Raw genomic sequence first — 18,659 nt, forward strand, 5'->3', positions numbered from 1 at the left:
TCAATCTAAACTCACCTTGTTGTGTTTTAGGCACAACACCCAGTGGTGAAATTGTTAAGTTATGAATCGGCCAGGTATCCCATGGACCCACCATTCTGCCAGCCTCCAATTCCGTCCTCAATTTCTTTCTCACCACTTCCGGATTCTCAACTGCAGATTTCAAATTTTTTCTCTGTCTTCTATGACCTTGATAACAGAGCTTGAAACCCTCAAGAAAACTCTAGTACAGTAACTTGGCCTCCTTACGCCTCGGATAAAACTGCAACCAATAAAACAAAATATCTAATTTATTAGGAGAAGGGCCCTTTTCCCACCATCTGCTGCATCCGACCCCTTCCCCTATCACCACCTCTACCTGCATTAGCCTTCCATCCCCATTGCATCCCTCCAAAACTTTGCACCAATGGATGTTTGCCCCTGCAATTGGAGCAATTGTGCATGAACTTGCACTGGAGTCGTGTGCATGACCCTCTGTTGAAGGACCAACAAGATCCATTCTGTGGGAACTGAGCTCTCGTGAAACTACCCACCCTAGATTGGTTGGGATGCCCCTGACAGGGCTTGTAAGGAACCAGAAGACCACTAGCTGTGTGTAACGCTGAGGCATTCTTGGAAGTACACAACCATTGCATCCAAAGCTCATTATAAATATCTCACCATTCTTTATCTGGAAATAATGCCATCTGGGCTCTAAGTTCTTCATTATATCTAAAGCATCCAAAACCACCATAGTCTATTTGAGCCCACCTAAAAACGTCCATGTATTTTAATAGAGAAATACAACGCTCCGGATGCCTCTCACAATAAACGCTAGCAATGATTAAGAATACTGACATCCAATTCTCAAGGGTAGTGGGAACTTTCGGCCTCCTAGCTAATTCCCATTCCTCCTCCTTTGACCCTTCCTTAGCCCACACTTCTCTATGTAATAATTTAAAAACATCAACAAACTCACCTTTACAAATGTTTTCATTCATGGCTTGGGTGAGATGCGCCCCCAAAGGCAAGAACAACCCCATATATGGCAACTTTTTACTTTTTACACTACCCTCACCTGAGTTTCCTTTTTCCTTACCTGGCTCTGCCTTAGAAGCCTCCTCACCACTTGCCTCTGACTTACCATCATTGACTCCGACTTTTTTGTTCACAGCCCCCCCAAATGGACATTGTCTGCATCTTTAACTGCTTCATTATTTGCATCATCTTTCCCACTCAATCTACCCAAACTTCCTTATGCTAACGCAAAAGGGTATTACCCACTGTTACAGACACCAAACACACTACCTTCATGCTTAACTCTTCACACCCCATAGCCACAGCAGCCTGTGTCTCACCTTTTTTGAATGAAACCACTTGCAGGTACCTGATTATTCGTCTTGACTTTCCGATTACGCTGCACCATCAAAGGGGGCAAATCCTGAAACACACCAAAACTCTTTCCTCTGTTAAAACAGCTCACCTAATTTCATTGCTGCATCTCCTTCCCCGCAGTCTCATCCCCACCCTCACAATTCTCCCCCTCCTTAGTCTCCTGGTCGTCATCGTAATCCATCAATTCATCATGCAAAATGAGCCCCGAAGCCAACGAGACAGCACCTTGGCTGATAGCTGGGATCTTGAAGCCGTGATTGTACCATAAATCAAATGATTCACCAGGCCACTCCCTTGTAATCGGGTTGATCGCTCTGGATGCAACCCTCTCTTATGACCGGCATTTTAAAGGTGCTCAGACCTTTACCGGCGTCTCCGCTGTTGTCTTATTTTTCATGACGTCCTTTGGCATGGCTCGTCCTCCTGAGCTGCGAAGCCCAAAGGAGCTGTCACACCCCAAAAATGCTTCAGCCGCCCCAGGGTGTGCTTTCTTAAGCTCACCCCTGACAAAGCTATGCCCATCTTCCTGTAATTGCTGGACTCTATTGAAATTGACCTCACTTGTGTCAAAATTATAAACCACCTGTTGGTCCGAGACAAACACAAAGGGGCAGATTTAAGGAAAGTGGCTCTGCCGGTGCAGCGCCACGTTCCTTGCACCCCTTAACGCCCCTGTACCGCCACCATGTGTGAGCTATATATATAATAATACGGCGCACCATGGCACAGGGTAGGGGCATTAGCGTTATATTTTTTACGCTATTGATGTTCTCTGCAAGAGTAGCGCCATCATTTTGGGACTAATCCTGCAGAGTACATAGGGGCCCATTATAAATAATGGTATTCCCCCTTTTAACGCCTCCTCTGAGTAGGCGTTGAAAGTGTAAAACAAATGGCGCAAGGAAATCTCTTAGATTGCCTTGCGCCATTTTTTCGGGCTCCCTAATGGGCGAACGCCCACCTTGTATAAATTATGCCTGACCCTTCCCCACCACACCGCTTCCTCTACTGCCAACTCTATGCCTCCCAGCCATTCCCGTGCAGTGCGGCAAATGAAGCGACCCACGCGGAGTCAAGAGTTCGCTCTTGGCTACAACACCAGCCCCAGAGACACCCTCCACAAAAAGCAACCTGTCAGGTGAGGAACGAGCGTGCCCACTCTCTAACAAGGGAACGCCCCCTTTGCACACATCATGCATATATTATGCATGATGTGGCGCAAAGTGTTAACAAGTTGGCGCAAACCTAGCTTGCGCCACCTTGTAAATATTTTGCTATGGTAGTGACCTATGATCTTCACATTTGCGGCAAAATAAATTCTGCAAATGTAGTGCTAAGGGCCGCAAGGGCCTTGTAAATCTGTCCCAAAGTGTTTTAGATTGTGTGAAGTGTAGTTTTGAGTCTTGAAAAGGGGTTAGTGTGATATTTCTTAAGATTAACGTCAATTTGCAGACATATTTAATAGGACATGTGACAAAAACGGTGTGAAAAAAGCGCACCTTTTTTCGTCCTACACGCTGATAATCTTAAACATGTTTGATAGGTATGGTTGTATTTTTTTTTTTATTAAGTACATGCACGTTTTATAGAGGAGAGGCATGACATTACCTTGTATTCCTGAAATGTGTTTTGCGTAACCTGATAAAATATATAGATATGAAAATATATATATATGTAGAAAGCTCAATGTCACACAGTGAGCACTCTTGATATCTATAATAAGTGCCATGTTGTTGCCCTTTCTTGCACAGGTACCAGGATGGCCGAGTGGTTAAGGTGTTGGACTTAAGATCCAATGGACATGTGTCCATGTGGGTTCAAGCCCCACTCCTGGTAGAGAGATTTTGTAATTCCTTATACACCAAATGGAAAGCATTAAGTCAGGTATCATAAACAAATAAGTCACCTATAATAAACGAAAAACCATACTGTAATACAACCTGCAACAAAAGGTTACTAAGTTTCAAAGAGAAATGTACAATACAAGGCGTTTACTTTTTTGGGGGTAGAAAAATACACGTTAATCGATATGAAGATTTTATATGTAGCTCTTATTTTAATAATAATCAGGAGCAACTGAAAAGTGCGTGAAATTGAAATGAACAGTGTCACGGGAGAGAAAAAATGATATACCAGGAGTGGGGCTCAAACCCACACAGACACATATTCATTGGATTTTAAGTCCAACGCCTTAACCACTCAGCCACCCTGGTCTACATAGTGCAGATGTGCCTGCAATCATGATATAGTTGTTTTTCAGGAGAAGAATCATCTATACTATCAGCCCTCCCAACAGGAAAAGCAGAATTCAAAACCCCCAAAATATCCCTCAGCTTTTGCATGGAAATAGGATGCCATTGATCCAACCTGGATCCATCCTCCATCGCCCAGCCAGCAAGAATTCTCCTACACATTTCTCCTTCCATGGTATCATAATCCCAAAAGTACTTACCAAAAAATGTAATACCTGCCATCTTCCCTGTTGTAGCCACCACGGCCAATCCTAGGTCAATATGTGTCATAATGAAGCGGACTCCATCCTCCCTCCTATACCGTGACATGTAAGGTCCCTCATACCTCCTCAATGCACCAGACTCAATAAATTCTGCCTAGGCCTTGCCATATGACCTCAAAGTAGATGGAGCAATGGACTGACAAATCAATTGTAACATCCTTAGATTCCCAGCTCCCAAAGGTCCACCGTCAAAGCCGTTTTAAGCAAATCTGCTCCCGGCACCAGTACACCGAATCTCTGCCACTGTGAACGAGATAGCCCATCAGTGATATCATTATTCACACCTGGAACATACTGACCCTTAAACAAAATATTGAATTTCAGACAATGAAGCAAAAATAAACGCAACAACTTCAAAACTTTTTCATCTCGAGCCTTCTGTGAATTGACTAAATTAACAACTGTTTGGCTATCCACATTAAAAACCACTCGCCTGTTTGCTAAAAGGTTACCACACAACACTAAAGCAACCATCAAATGGAAAAAAACTCCAGAAAAGAAATGCTATGGTGTGCCTCTCTCCAAGAATCCGGCCATGACTCAGCAGTCCAATCACCATCTCAGAAAACCAAACCATGGGCTCCCGAATCATCAGAAAAAATTTGAACTTGCCATAACCATTCATCCTCAACCGTCAACATGTTAACACCATTGTTACTTTGCTGGAAAGAAACCAACATTCTGAAGTCAGCATTGATGACCTCTTTAAGCCGAATTCTGGGATGAGGTAAAACAGGACCTTTGACTGAAAAACCAAGGCACCTACAAAGAGCTCTACCAACTCTCACCACACGGCACGCAAACTTCAAAGAACCCAATAAGGCATGCACCTGCTGTAACTCCAGCTTATCCGTGGAAACAGCCTCGTCCAACAGAGAAATCAACTTTTGCACTTATCCACCAGAAACCGTACCTCAGATTTATCTGAGTTCAATATAGCAGGGCCTTCAGTCTTATCCGGAGCCAAAGGTACTTCCATCTCCTCCATACACTTCTGAAATTCAATTAACCCTTTTTTACATTCATTGGATCACTGCAAGCCCATCAGAAAAGAGTCACCTAGGTAGTTCGTGACATGCCCGAGCCCAGTCTTCTGTTGGAAAAACCACTGCAAAAAACAACTACAAGTTTCAAACAGGGAACAAGAAACAGAACAGCCCATTGGCAACATTATATCCACAAATATAGAATCCTCAGATTAAAGACCCAACAATGAAAAATCATCAGGATGTACCGGCATTAGTCAAAAGACAGATTGAATGTCTAACTTTGCCATTTGTGCCTTCCTTCCACAAGCCCTTACCAACTTAATTGCCTCTTCCACTGATGTGCAATGCACTATGGAGTCTTCATGTGCAATTAAATCATTAACTGACTCCCCTGCAGCCCACGATAGATGATGAATCAATCTAAACTCACCTTGTTGTGTTTTAGGCACAACACCCAGTGGTGAAATTGTTAAGTTATGAATCGGTCAGGTATCCCATGGACCCACCATTCTGCCAGCCTCCAATTCCGTCCTCAATTTCTTTCTCACCACTTCCGGATTCTCAACTGCAGATTTCAAATTTTTCTCTGTCTTCTATGACCTTGATAACAGAGCTTGAAACCCTCAAGAAAACTCTACTACAGTAACTTGGCCTCCTCACGCCTCGGATAAAACTGCAACCAATAAAACAAAATATCTAATTTATTAGGAGAAGGGCCCTTTTCCCACCATCTGCTGCATCCGACCCCTTCCCCTATCACCACCTCTACCTGCATTAGCCTTCCATCCCCATTGCATCCCTCCAAAACATTGCACCAATGGATGTTTGCCCCTGCAATTGGAGCAATTGTGCATGAACTTGCACTGGAGTCGTGTGCATGACCCTCTGTTGAAGGACCAACAAGATCCATTCTGTGGGAACTGAGCTCTCGTGAAACTACCCACCCTAGATTGGTTGGGATGCCCCTGACAGGGCTTGTAAGGAACCAGAAGACCACTAGCTGTGTGTAACGCTGAGGCATTCTTGGAAATACAGAACCATTGCATCCAAAGCTCATTATAAATATCTCACCATTCTTTATCTGGAAATAATGCTATCTGGGCTCTAAGTTCTTCATTATATCTAAAACATCCAAAACCACCATAGTCTATTTGAGCCCACCTAAAAACGTCCATGTATTTTAATAGAGAAATACAACGCTCCGGATGCCTCTCACAATAAACGCTAGCAATGATTAAGAATACTGACATCCAATTCTCAAGGGTAGTGGGAACTTTCGGCCTCCTAGCTAATTCCCATTCCTCCTCCTTTGACCCTTCCTTAGCCCACACTTCTCTATGTAATAATTTAAAAACATCAACAAACTCACCTTTACAAATGTTTTCCTTCATGGCTTGGGTGAGATGCGCCCCCAAAGGCAAGAACAACCCCATATATGGCAACTTTTTACTTTTTACACTACCCTCACCTGAGTTTCCTTTTTCCTTACCTGGCTCTGCCTTAGAAGCCTCCTCACCACTTGCCTCTGACTTACCATCATTGACTCCGACTTTTTTGTTCACAGCCCCCCCAAATGGACATTGTCTGCATCTTTAACTGCTTCATTATTTGCATCATCTTTCCCACTCAATCTACCCAAACTTCCTTATGCTAACGCAAAAGGGTATTACCCACTGTTACAGACACCAAACACACTACCTTCATGCTTAACTCTTCACACCCCATAGCCACAGCAGCCTGTGTCTCACCTTTTTTTAATGAAACCACTTGCAGGTACCTGATTATTCGTCTTGACTTTCCGATTACGCTGCACCATCAAAGGGGGCAAATCCTGAAACACACCAAAACTCTTTCCTCTGTTAGAACAGCTCACCTAATTTCATTGCTGCATCTCCTTCCCCGCAGTCTCATCCCCACACTCACAATTCTCCCCCTCCTTAGCCTCCTGGTCGTCATCGTAATCCATCAATTCATCATGCAAAATGAGCCCCGAAGCCAACGAGACAGCACCTTGGCTGATAGCTGGGATCTTGAAGCCGTGATTGTACCATAAATCAAATGATTCACCAGGCCACTCCCTTGTAATCGGTTGATCGCTCTGGATGCAACCCTCTCTTATGACCGGCATTTTAAAGGTGCCCAGACCTTTACCGGCGTCTCCGCTGTTGTCTTATTTTTCATGACGTCCTTTGGCATGGCTCGTCCTCCTGAGCTGCGAAGCCCAAAGAAGCTGTCACACCCCAAAAATGCTTCAGCCGCCCCAGGGTGTGCTTTCTTAAGCTCACCCCTGACAAAGCTATGCCCATCTTCCTGTAATTGCTGGACTCTATTGAAATTGACCTCACTTGTGTCAAAATTATAAACCACCTGTTGCTCTGAGACAAACACAAAGGGGCAGATTTAAGGAAAGTGGCTCTGCCGGGTCAGCGCCACGTTCCTTGCACCCCTTAACGCCCCTGTACCGCCACCATGTGTGAGCTATATATATAATAATACGGCGCACCATGGCACAGGGTAGGGGCATTAGCGTTATATTTTTTACGCTATTGATGTTCTCTGCAAGAGTAGCACCATCATTTTGGGACTAATCCTGCAGAGTACATAGGGGCCCATTATAAATAATGGTATTCCCCCTTTTAACGCCTCCTCTGAGTAGGCGTTGAAAGTGTAAAACAAATGGTGCAAGGAAATCTCTTAGATTGCCTTGCGCCATTTTTTCGGGCTCCCTAATGGGCGAACGCCCACCTTGTATAAATTATGCCTGACCCTTCCCCACCACACCGCTTCCTCTACTGCCAACTCTATGCCTCCCAGCCATTCCCGTGCAGTGCGGCAAACGAAGCGACCCACGCGGAGTCAAGAGTTCGCTCTTGGCTACAACACCAGCCCCAGAGACACCCTCCACAAAAAGCAACCTGTCAGGTGAGGAACGAGCGTGCCCACTCTCTAACAAGGGAACGCCCCCTTTGCACACATCATGCATATATTATGCATGATGTGGCGCAAAGTGTTAACAAGTTGGCCCAAACCTAGCTTGCGCCACCTTGTAAATATTTTGCTATGGTAGTGACCTATGATCTTCACATTTGCGGCAAAATAAATTCTGCAAATGTAGCGCTAAGGGCTGCAAGGGCCTTGTAAATCTGTCCCAAAGTGTTTTAGATTGTGTGAAGTGTAGTTTTGAGTCTTGAAAAGGGGTTAGTGTGATATTTCTTAAGATTAACGTCAATTTGCAGACATATTTAATAGGACATGTGACAAAAACGGTGTGAAAAAAGCGCACATTTTTTCGTCCTACACGCTGATAATCTTAAACATGTTTGATAGGTATGGTTGTATTTTTTTTTTTATTAAGTACATGCACGTTTTATAGAGGAGAGGCATGACATTACCTTGTATTCCTGAAATGTGTTTTGCGTAACCTGATAAAATATATAGATATGAAAATATATATATATGTAGAAAGCTCAATGTCACACAGTGAGCACTCTTGATATCTATAATAAGTGCCATGTTGTTGCCCTCTCTTGCAGAGGTACCAGGATGGCGGAGTGGTTAAGGCGTTGGACTTAAGATCCAATGGACTTGTGTCCACGTGGGTTCAAGCCCCACTCCTGGTAGAGAGATTTTGTAATTCCTTATACACCAAATGGAAAGCATTAAGTCAGGTATCATAAACAAATAAGTCACCTATAATAAACGAAAAACCATACTGTAATACAACCTGCAACAAAAGGTTACTAAGTTTCAAAGAGAAATGTACAATACAAGGCGTTTACTTTTTTGGGGCTAGAAAAATACACGTTAATCGATATGAAGATTTTATATGTAGCTCTTATTTTAATAATAATCAGGAGCAACTGAAAAGTGCGTGAAATTGAAATGAACAGTGTCACGGGAGAGAAAAAATGATATACCAGGAGAGGGGCTCGAACCCACACAGACACATGTTCATTGGATTTTAAGTCCAACACCTTAACCACTCGGGCACCCTGGTCTACATAGTGCAGATGTGCCTGCAATCATGATATAGTTGTTTTTCAGGAGAAGAATCATCTATACTATCAGCCCTCCCAACAGGAAAAGCAGAATTCAAAACCCCCAAAATATCCCTCAGCTTTTGCATGGAAATAGGATGCCATTGATCCAACCTGGATCCATCCTCCATCGCCCAGCCAGCAAGAATTCTCCTACACATTTCTCCTTCCATGGTATCATAATCCCAAAAGTACTTACCAAAAAATGTAATACCTGCCATCTTCCCTGTTGTAGCCACCACCGCCAATCCTAGGTCAATATGTGCCATAATGAAGCGGACTCCATCCTCCCTCCTATACCGTGACATGTAAGGTCCCTCATACCTCCTCAATGCACCAGACTCAATAAATTCTGCCTAGGCCTTGCCATATGACCTCAAAGTAGATGGAGCAATGGACTGACGAATCAATTGTAACATCCTTAGATTCTCAGCTCCCAGAGGTCCACCGTCAAAGCCGTTTTAAGCAAATCTGCTCCCGGCACCAGTACACCGAATCTCTGCCACTGTGAACGAGATAGCCCATCAGTGATATCATTATTCACACCTGGAACATACTGGCCCTTAAACAAAATATTGAATTTCAGACAATGAAGCAAAAATAAACGCAACAACTTCAAAACTTTTTCATCTCGAGCCTTCTGTGAATTGACTAAATTAACAACTGTTTGGCTATCCACATTAAAAACCACTCGCCTGTTTGCTAAAAGGTTACCACACAACACTAAAGCAACCATCAAATGGAAAAAAACTCCAGAAAAGAAATGCTATGGTGTGCCTCTCTCCAAGAATCCGGCCATGACTCAGCAGTCCAATCACCATCTCAGAAAACCAAACCATGGGCTCCCGAATCATCAGAAAAAATTTGAACTTGCCATAACCATTCATCCTCAACCGTCAACATGTTAACACCATTATTACTTTGCTGGAAAGAAACCAACATTCTGAAGTCAGCATTGATGACCTCTTTAAGCCGAATTCTGGGATGAGGTAAAACAGCACCTTTGACTGAAAAACCAAGGCACCTACAAAGAGCTCTACCAACTCTCACCACACGGCACGCAAACTTCAAAGAACCCAATAAGGCTTGCACCTGCTGTAACTCCAGCTTATCCGTGGAAACAGCCTCCTCCAACAGAGAAATCAACTTTTGCACTTATCCACCGGAAACCGTACCTCAGATTTCTCTGAGTTCAATATAGCAGGGCCTTCAGTCTTATCCGGAGCCAAAGGTACTTCCATCTCCTCCATACACTTCTGAAATTCAATTAACCCTTTTTTACATTCATTGGATCACTGCAAGTCCATCAGAAAAGAGTCACCTAGGTAGTTCGTGACATGCCCGAGCCCAGTCTTCTGTTGGAAAAACCACTGCAAAAAACAACTACAAGTTTCAAACAGGGAACAAGAAACAGAACAGCCCATTGGCAACATTATATCCACAAACATAGAATCCTCAGATTAAAGACCCAACAATGAAAAATCATCAGGATGTACCGGCAATAGTCAAAAGACAGATTGAATGTCTAACTTTTGCCATTTGTGCCTTCCTTCCACAAGCCCTTACCAACTTAATTGCCTCTTCCACTGATGTGCAATGCACTATGGAGTCTTCATGTGCAATTAAATCTTAACTGACTCCCCTGTAGCCCACGATAGATGATGAATCAATCTAAACTCACCTTGTTGTGTTTTAGGCACAACACCCAGTGGTGAAATTGTTAAGTTATGAATCGGCCAGGTATCCCATGGACCCACCATTCTGCCAGCCTCCAATTCCGTCCTCAATTTCTTTCTCACCACTTCCGGATTCTCAACTGCAGATTTCAAATTTTTTCTCTGTCTTCTATGACCTTGATAACAGAGCATGAAACCCTCAAGAAAACTCTAGTACAGTAACTTGGGCCTCCTCACGCCTCGGATAAAACTGCAACCAATAAAACAAAATATCTAATTTATTAGGAGAAGGGCTTTTTCCCACCATCTGCTGCATCCGACCCCTTCCCCTATCACCACCTCTACCTGCATTAGCCTTCCATCCCCATTGCATCCCTCCAAAACATTGCACCAATGGATGTTTGCCCCTGCAATTGGAGCAATTGTGGATGAACTTGCACTGGAGTCGTGTGCATGACCCTCTGTTGAAGGACCAACAAGATCCATTCTGAGGGAACTGAGCTCTCGTGAAACTACCCACCTAGATTGGTTGGGATGCCCCTGAGAGGGCTTGTAAGAAACCAGAAGACCACTAGCTGTGTGTAACGCTGAGGCATTCTTGGAAGGACACAACCATTGCATCCAAAGCTCATTATAAATATCTCACCCATTCTTTATCTGGAAATAATGCCATCTGGGCTCTAAGCTCTTCATTATATCTAAAACATCCAAAACCACCATAGTCTATTTGAGCCCACCTAAAAACGTCCATGTATTTTAATAGAGAAATACAACGCTCCGGATGCCTCTCACTATAACGCTAGCAATGATTAAGAATACTGACATCCAATTCTCAAGGGTAGTGGGAACTTTCGGCCTCCTAGCTAATTCCCATTCCTCCTCCTTTGACCCCTTCCTTAGCCCACACTTCTCTATGTAATAATTTAAAAACATCAACAAACTCACCTTTACAAATGTTTTCCTTCATGGCTTGGGTGAGATGCGCCCCCAAAGGCAAGAACAACCCCATATATGGCAACTTTTTACTTTTTACACTACCCTCACCTGAGTTTCCTTTTTCCTTACCTGGCTCTGCCTTAGAAGCCTCCTCACCACTTGCCTCTGACTTACCATCATTGGACTCCGACTTTTTTGTTCACAGCCCCCCAAATGGACATTGTCTGCATCTTTAACTGCTTCATTATTTGGCATCATCTTTCCCACTCAATCTACCCAAACTTCCTTATGCTAACGCAAAAGGGTATTACCCACTGTTACAGACACCAAACACACTACCTTCATGCTTAACTCTTCACAACCCCATAGCCACAGCAGCCTGTGTCTCACCTTTTTTGAATGAAACCACTTGCAGGTACCTGATTATTCGTCTTGACTTTCCGATTACGCTGCACCATCAAAGGGGGGCAAATCCTGAAACACACCAAAACTCTTTCCTCTGTTAGAACAGCTCACCTAATTTCATTGCTGCATCTCCTTCCCCGCAGTCTCATCCCCACCCTCACAATTCTCCCCCTCCCTTAGTCTCCTGGTCGTCATCGTAATCCCATCAATTCATCATGCAAAATGAGCCCCGAAGCCAACGAGACAGCCCCTTGGCTGATAGCTGGGATCTTGAAGCCGTGATTGTACCATAAATCAAATGATTCACCAGGCCACTCCCTTGTAATCGGTTGATCGCTCTGGATGCAACCCTCTCTTATGAGTGCATTTTAAAGGTGCCCAGACCTTTACCGGCGTCTCCGCTGTTGTCTTATTTTTCATGACGTCCTTTGGCATGGCTCGTCCTCCTGAGCTGCGAAGCCCAAAGGAGCTGTCACACCCCAAAAATGCTTCAGCCGCCCCAGGGTGTGCTTTCTTAAGCTCACCCCTGACAAAGCTATGCCATCTTCCTGTAATTGCTGGACTCTATTGAAATTGACCTCACTTGTGGTCAAAATTATAAACCACCTGTTGCTCCGAGACAAACACAAAGGGGCAGATTTAAGGAAAGTGGCTCTGCCGGTGCAGCGCCATGTTCCTTGCACCCCTTAAACGCCCCTGTACCGCCACCATGTGTGAGCTATATATATAATAATACGGCGCACCATGGCATAGGGTAGGGGGCATTAGCGTTATATTTTTTACGCTATTGATGTTTTCTGCAAGAGTAACGCCATCATTTTGGGGACTAATCCTGCAGAGTACATAGGGGCCCATTATAAATAATGGTATTCCCCCTTTTAACGCCTCCTCTGAGTAGGCGTTGAAAGTGTAAAACAAATGGCGCAAGGAAATCTCTTAGATTGCCTTGCGCCATTTTTCGGGCTCCCTAATGGGCGAACGCCCACCTTGTATAAATTATGCCTGACCCTTCCCCACCACACCGCTTCCTCTACTGCCAACTCTATGCCTCCCAGCCATTCCCGTGCAGTGCGGCAAACGAAGCGACCCACGCGGAGTCAAGAGTTCGCTCTTGGCTACAACACCAGCCCCAGAGACACCCTCCACAAAAAGCAACCTGTCAGGTGAGGAACGAGCGTGCCCACTCTCTAACAAGGGAACGCCCCCTTTGCACACATCATGCATATATTATGCATGATGTGGCGCAAAGTGTTAACAAGTTGGCGCAAACCTAGCTTGCGCCACCTTGTAAATATTTTGCTATGGTAGTGACCTATGATCTTCACATTTGCGGCAAAATAAATTCTGCAAATGTAGCGCTAAGGGCCGCAAGGGCCTTGTAAATCTGTCCCCAAAGTGTTTTAGATTGTGTGAAGTGTAGTTTTGAGTCTTGAAAAGGGGTTAGTGTGATATTTCTTAAGATTAATGTCAATTTGCAGACAGATTTAATAGGGACATGTGACAAAAACGGTGTGGAAAAAAAGCGCACCTTTTTTCGTCCTACACGCTGATAATCTTAAACATGTTTGATAGGTATGGTTGTATTTGTTTTTTTATTAAGTACATGCACGTTTTATAGAGGAGAGGCATGACATTACCTTGTATTCCTGAAATGTGTTTTGCGTAACCTGATAAAATATATAGATATGAAAATATATATATATGTAGAAAGCTCATTGTCACACAATGAGCACTCTTGATATCTATAATAAGTGCCATGTTGTTGCCCTTTCCTGCACAGGTACCAGGATGGCGGAGTGGTTAAGGGCGTTGGACTTAAGATCCAATGGACATGTGTCCACGTGGGTTCAAGCCCCCTCCCGGTAGAGAGATTTTGTAATTCATTATGCACCAAATGGAAAGCATTAAGTCAGGTATCATAAACAAATAAGTCACCTATAATAAACGAAAAAGCATACTGTAATACAACCTGCAACAAAAGGTTACTAAGTTTCAAAGAGAAATGTACAATACAAGGCGTTTACTTTTTTGGGAGTAGAAAAATACACGTTAATCGATATGAAGATTTTATATGTAGCTCTTATTTTAATAATAATCAGGAGCAACTGAAAAAGTGCGTGAAATTGAAATGAACAGTGTCACGGGAGAGTAAGAATTATATACCAGGAGTGGGGCTCGAAACCACGCAGACACATGTTCATTGAATCTTAAGTCCAACGCCTTAACCACTCGGCCACCCTGGTCTACATAGAGCAGGTGTGCCTGCAATCATGATATAGTTGTTTTTCAGGAGAAGAATCATCTATACTATCAGCCTCCCAACAGGAAAAGCAGAATTCAAAACCCCCAAAATATCCCTCAGCTTTTGCATGGAAATAGGATGCCATTGATCCAACCTGGATCCATCCTCCATCGCCCAGCCAGCAAGAATTCTCCTACACATTTCTCCTTCCATGGTATCATAATCCCAAAAGTACTTACCAAAAAAATGTAATACCTGCCATCTTCCCTGTTATAGCCACCACCGCCAATCCTAGGTCAATATGTGTCATAATGAAGCAGGACTCCATCCTCCCTCCTATACTGTGACATGTAAGGTCCCTCATACCTCCTCAATGCACCAGACTCAATAAATTCTGCCTAGGCCTTGCCATATGACCTCAAAGTAGATGGAGCAATGGACTGACAAATCAATTGTAACATCCCTTAGATTCCCAGCTCCCAAAGGTCCACCGTCAAAGCCGTTTTAAGCAAATCTGCTCCCGGCACCAGTACACCGAATCTCTGCCACTGTGAACGAGATAGCCCATCAGTGATATCATTATTCACACCTGGAACATACTGACCCTTAAACAAAATATTGAATTTCAGACAATGAAGCAAAAATAAACGCAACAACTTCAAAACTTTTTCATCTCGAGCCTTCTGTGAATTGACTAAATTAACAACTGTTTGGCTATCCACATTAAAAACCACTCGCCTGTTTGCTAAAAGGTTACCACACAACACTAAAGCAACCATCAAATGGAAAAAAACTCCAGAAAAGAAATGCTATGGTGTGACTCTCTCCAAGAATCCGGCAATGACTCAGCAGTCCAATCACCATCTCAGAAAACCAAACCATGGGCTCCCGAATCATCAGAAAAAATTTGAAATTGCCATAACCATTCATCCTCAACCGTCAACATGTTAACACCATTATTACTTTGCTGGAAAGAAACCAACATTCTGAAGTCAGCATTGATGACCTCTTTAAGCCGAATTCTGGGATGAGGTAAAACAGCACCTTTGACTGAAAAACCAAGGCACCTACAAAGAGCTCTACCAACTCTCACCACACGGCACGCAAACTTCAAAGAACCCAATAAGGCTTGCACCTGCTGTAACTCCAGCTTATCCGTGGAAACAGCCTCCTCCAACAGAGAAATCAACTTTTGCACTTATCCACCGGAAACCGTACCTCAGATTTCTCTGAGTTCAATATAGCAGAGCCTTCAGTCTTATCCGGAGCCAAAGGTACTTCCATCTCCTCCATACACTTCTGAAATTCAATTAACCCTTTTTTACATTCATTGGATCACTGCAAGCCCATCAGAAAAGAGTCACCTAGGTAGTTCGTGACATGCCCGAGCCCAGTCTTCTGTTGGAAAAACCACTGCAAAAAACAACTACAAGTTTCAAACAGGGAACAAGAAACAGAACAGCCCATTGGCAACATTATATCCACAAATATAGAATCCTCAGATTAAAGACCCAACAATGAAAAATCCTCAGGATGTACCGGCAATAGTCAAAAGACAGATTGAATGTCTAACTTTGCCATTTGTGCCTTCCTTCCACAAGCCCTTACCAACTTAATTGCCTCTTCCACTGATGTGCAATGCACTATGGAGTCTTCATGTGCAATTAAATCATTAACTGACTCCCCTGCAGCCCACGATAGATGATGAATCAATCTAAACTCACCTTGTTGTGTTTTAGGCACAACACCCAGTGGTGAAATTGTTAAGTTATGAATCGGCCAGGTATCCCATGGAACCACCATTCTGCCAGCCTCCAATTCCGTCCTCAATTTCTTTCTCACCACTTCAGGATTCTCAACTGCAGATTTCAAATTTTTTCTCTGTCTTCTATGACCTTGATAACAGAGCTTGAAACCCTCAAGAAAACTCTAGTACAGTAACTTGGCCTCCATATGCCTCGGATAAAACTGCAACCAATAAAACAAAATATCTAATTTATTAGGAGAAGGGCCCTTTTCCCACCATCTGCTGCATCCGACCCCTTCCCCTATCACCACCTCTACCTGCATTAGCCTTCCATCCCCATTGCATCCCTCCAAAACATTGCACCAATGGATGTTTGCCCCTGCAATTGGAGCAATTGTGCATGAACTTGCACTGGAGTCGTGTGCATGACCCTCTGTTGAAGGACCAACAAGATCCATTCTGTGGGAACTGAGCTCTCGTGAAACTACCCACCCTAGATTGGTTGGGATGCCCCTGACAGGGCTTGTAAGGAACCAGAAGACCACTAGCTGTGTGTAACGCTGAGGCATTCTTGGAAGTACACAACCATTGCATCCAAAGCTCATTATAAATATCTCACCATTCTTTATCTGGAAATAATGCCATCTGGGCTCTAAGTTCTTCATTATATCTAAAACATCCAAAACCACCATAGTCTATTTGAGCCCACCTAAAAACGTCCATGTATTTTAATAGAGAAATACAACGCTCCGGATGCCTCTCACAATAAACGCTAGCAATGATTAAGAATACTGACATCCAATTCTCAAGGGTAGTGGGAACTTTCGGCCTCCTAGCTAATTCCCATTCCTCCTCCTTTGACCCTTCCTTAGCCCACTCTTCTCTATGTAATAATTTAAAAACATCAACAAACTCACCTTTACAAATGTTTTCATTCATGGCTTGGGTGAGATGCGCCCCCAAAGGCAAGAACAACCCCATATATGGCAACTTTTTACTTTTTACACTACCCTCACCTGAGTTTCCTTTTTCCTTACCTGGCTCTGCCTTAGAAGCCTCCTCACCACTTGCCTCTGACTTACCATCATTGACTCCGACTTTTTTGTTCACAGCCCCCCCAAATGGACATTGTCTGCATCTTTAACTGCTTCATTATTTGCATCATCTTTCCCACTCAATCTACCCAAACTTCCTTATGCTAACGCAAAAGGGTATTACCCACTGTTACAGACACCAAACACACTACCTTCATGCTTAACTCTTCACACCCCATAGCCACAGCAGCCTGTGTCTCACCTTTTTTGAATGAAACCACTTGCAGGTACCTGATTATTCGTCTTGACTTTCCGATTACGCTGCACCATCAAAGGGGGCAAATCCTGAAACACACCAAAACTCTTTCCTCTGTTAAAACAGCTCACCTAATTTCATTGCTGCATCTCCTTCCCCGCAGTCTCATCCCCACCCTCACAATTCTCCCCCTCCTTAGTCTCCTGGTCGTCATCGTAATCCATCAATTCATCATGCAAAATGAGCCCCGAAGCCAACGAGACAGCACCTTGGCTGATAGCTGGGATCTTGAAGCCGTGATTGTACCATAAATCGAATGATTCACCAGGCCACTCCCTTGTAATCGGGTTGATCGCTCTGGATGCAACCCTCTCTTATGACCGGCATTTTAAAGGTGCTCAGACCTTTACCGGCGTCTCCGCTGTTGTCTTATTTTTCATGACGTCCTTTGGCATGGCTCATCCTCCTGAGCTGCGAAGCCCAAAGGAGCTGTCACACCCCAAAAATGCTTCAGCCGCCCCAGGGTGTGCTTTCTTAAGCTCACCCCTGACAAAGCTATGCCCATCTTCCTGTAATTGCTGGACTCTATTGAAATTGACCTCACTTGTGTCAAAATTATAAACCACCTGTTGGTCCGAGACAAACACAAAGGGGCAGATTTAAGGAAAGTGGCTCTGCCGGTGCAGCGCCACGTTCCTTGCACCCCTTAACGCCCCTGTACCGCCACCATGTGTGAGCTATATATATAATAATACGGCGCACCATGGCACAGGGTAGGGGCATTAGCGTTATATTTTTTATGCTATTGATGTTCTCTGCAAGAGTAGCGCCATCATTTTGGGACTAATCCTGCAGAGTACATAGGGGCCCATTATAAATAATGGTATTCCCCCTTTTAACGCCTCCTCTGAGTAGGCGTTGAAAGTGTAAAACAAATGGCGCAAGGAAATCTCTTAGATTGCATTGCGCCATTTTTTCGGGCTCCCTAATGGGCGAACGCCCACCTTGTATAAATTATGCCTGACCCTTCCCCACCACACCGCTTCCTCTACTGCCAACTCTATGCCTCCCAGCCATTCCCGTGCAGTGCGGCAAATGAAGCGACCCACGCGGAGTCAAGAGTTCGCTCTTGGCTACAACACCAGCCCCAGAGACACCCTCCACAAAAAGCAACCTGTCAGGTGAGGAACGAGCGTGCCCACTCTCTAACAAGGGAACGCCCCCTTTGCACACATCATGCATATATTATCATTGATGTGGCGCAAAGTGTTAACAAGTTGGCGCAAACCTAGCTTGCGCCACCTTGTAAATATTTTGCTATGGTAGTGACCTATGATCTTCACATTTGCAGCAAAATAAATTCTGCAAATGTAGTGCTAAGGGCCGCAAGGGCCTTGTAAATCTGTCCCAAAGTGTTTTAGATTGTGTGAAGTGTAGTTTTGAGTCTTGAA

At 44.0% G+C, this 18,659-nt stretch overlaps 5 non-coding genes across 5 annotated transcripts; 2 read left to right on the top strand and 3 right to left on the bottom strand.

Moving 5' to 3' along the window:
- The first annotated feature begins 3,124 nt into the window (after positions 1–3,124).
- On the top strand, positions 3,125–3,207 carry TRNAL-UAA (transfer RNA leucine (anticodon UAA)). Its single transcript has one exon. It is a non-coding gene; the product is annotated as a tRNA-Leu (tRNA).
- Positions 3,208–3,501: 294 nt separating this feature from the next.
- On the bottom strand, positions 3,502–3,584 carry TRNAL-UAA (transfer RNA leucine (anticodon UAA)). Its single transcript has one exon. It is a non-coding gene; the product is annotated as a tRNA-Leu (tRNA).
- A 4,828-nt stretch (positions 3,585–8,412) lies between these two features.
- On the top strand, positions 8,413–8,495 carry TRNAL-UAA (transfer RNA leucine (anticodon UAA)). The gene has a single exon. It is a non-coding gene; the product is annotated as a tRNA-Leu (tRNA).
- Positions 8,496–8,789: 294 nt separating this feature from the next.
- On the bottom strand, positions 8,790–8,872 carry TRNAL-UAA (transfer RNA leucine (anticodon UAA)). Its single transcript has one exon. It is a non-coding gene; the product is annotated as a tRNA-Leu (tRNA).
- Positions 8,873–14,089: 5,217 nt separating this feature from the next.
- TRNAL-UAA (transfer RNA leucine (anticodon UAA)) lies at positions 14,090–14,172 on the bottom strand. The gene has a single exon. It is a non-coding gene; the product is annotated as a tRNA-Leu (tRNA).
- Between the last annotated feature and the right edge of the window lie 4,487 nt (positions 14,173–18,659).

Source organism: Pleurodeles waltl, chromosome 5 (assembly GCF_031143425.1).
Source record: "Pleurodeles waltl isolate 20211129_DDA chromosome 5, aPleWal1.hap1.20221129, whole genome shotgun sequence".
Classification (NCBI taxonomy): Eukaryota; Metazoa; Chordata; class Amphibia; order Caudata; family Salamandridae; genus Pleurodeles; species Pleurodeles waltl.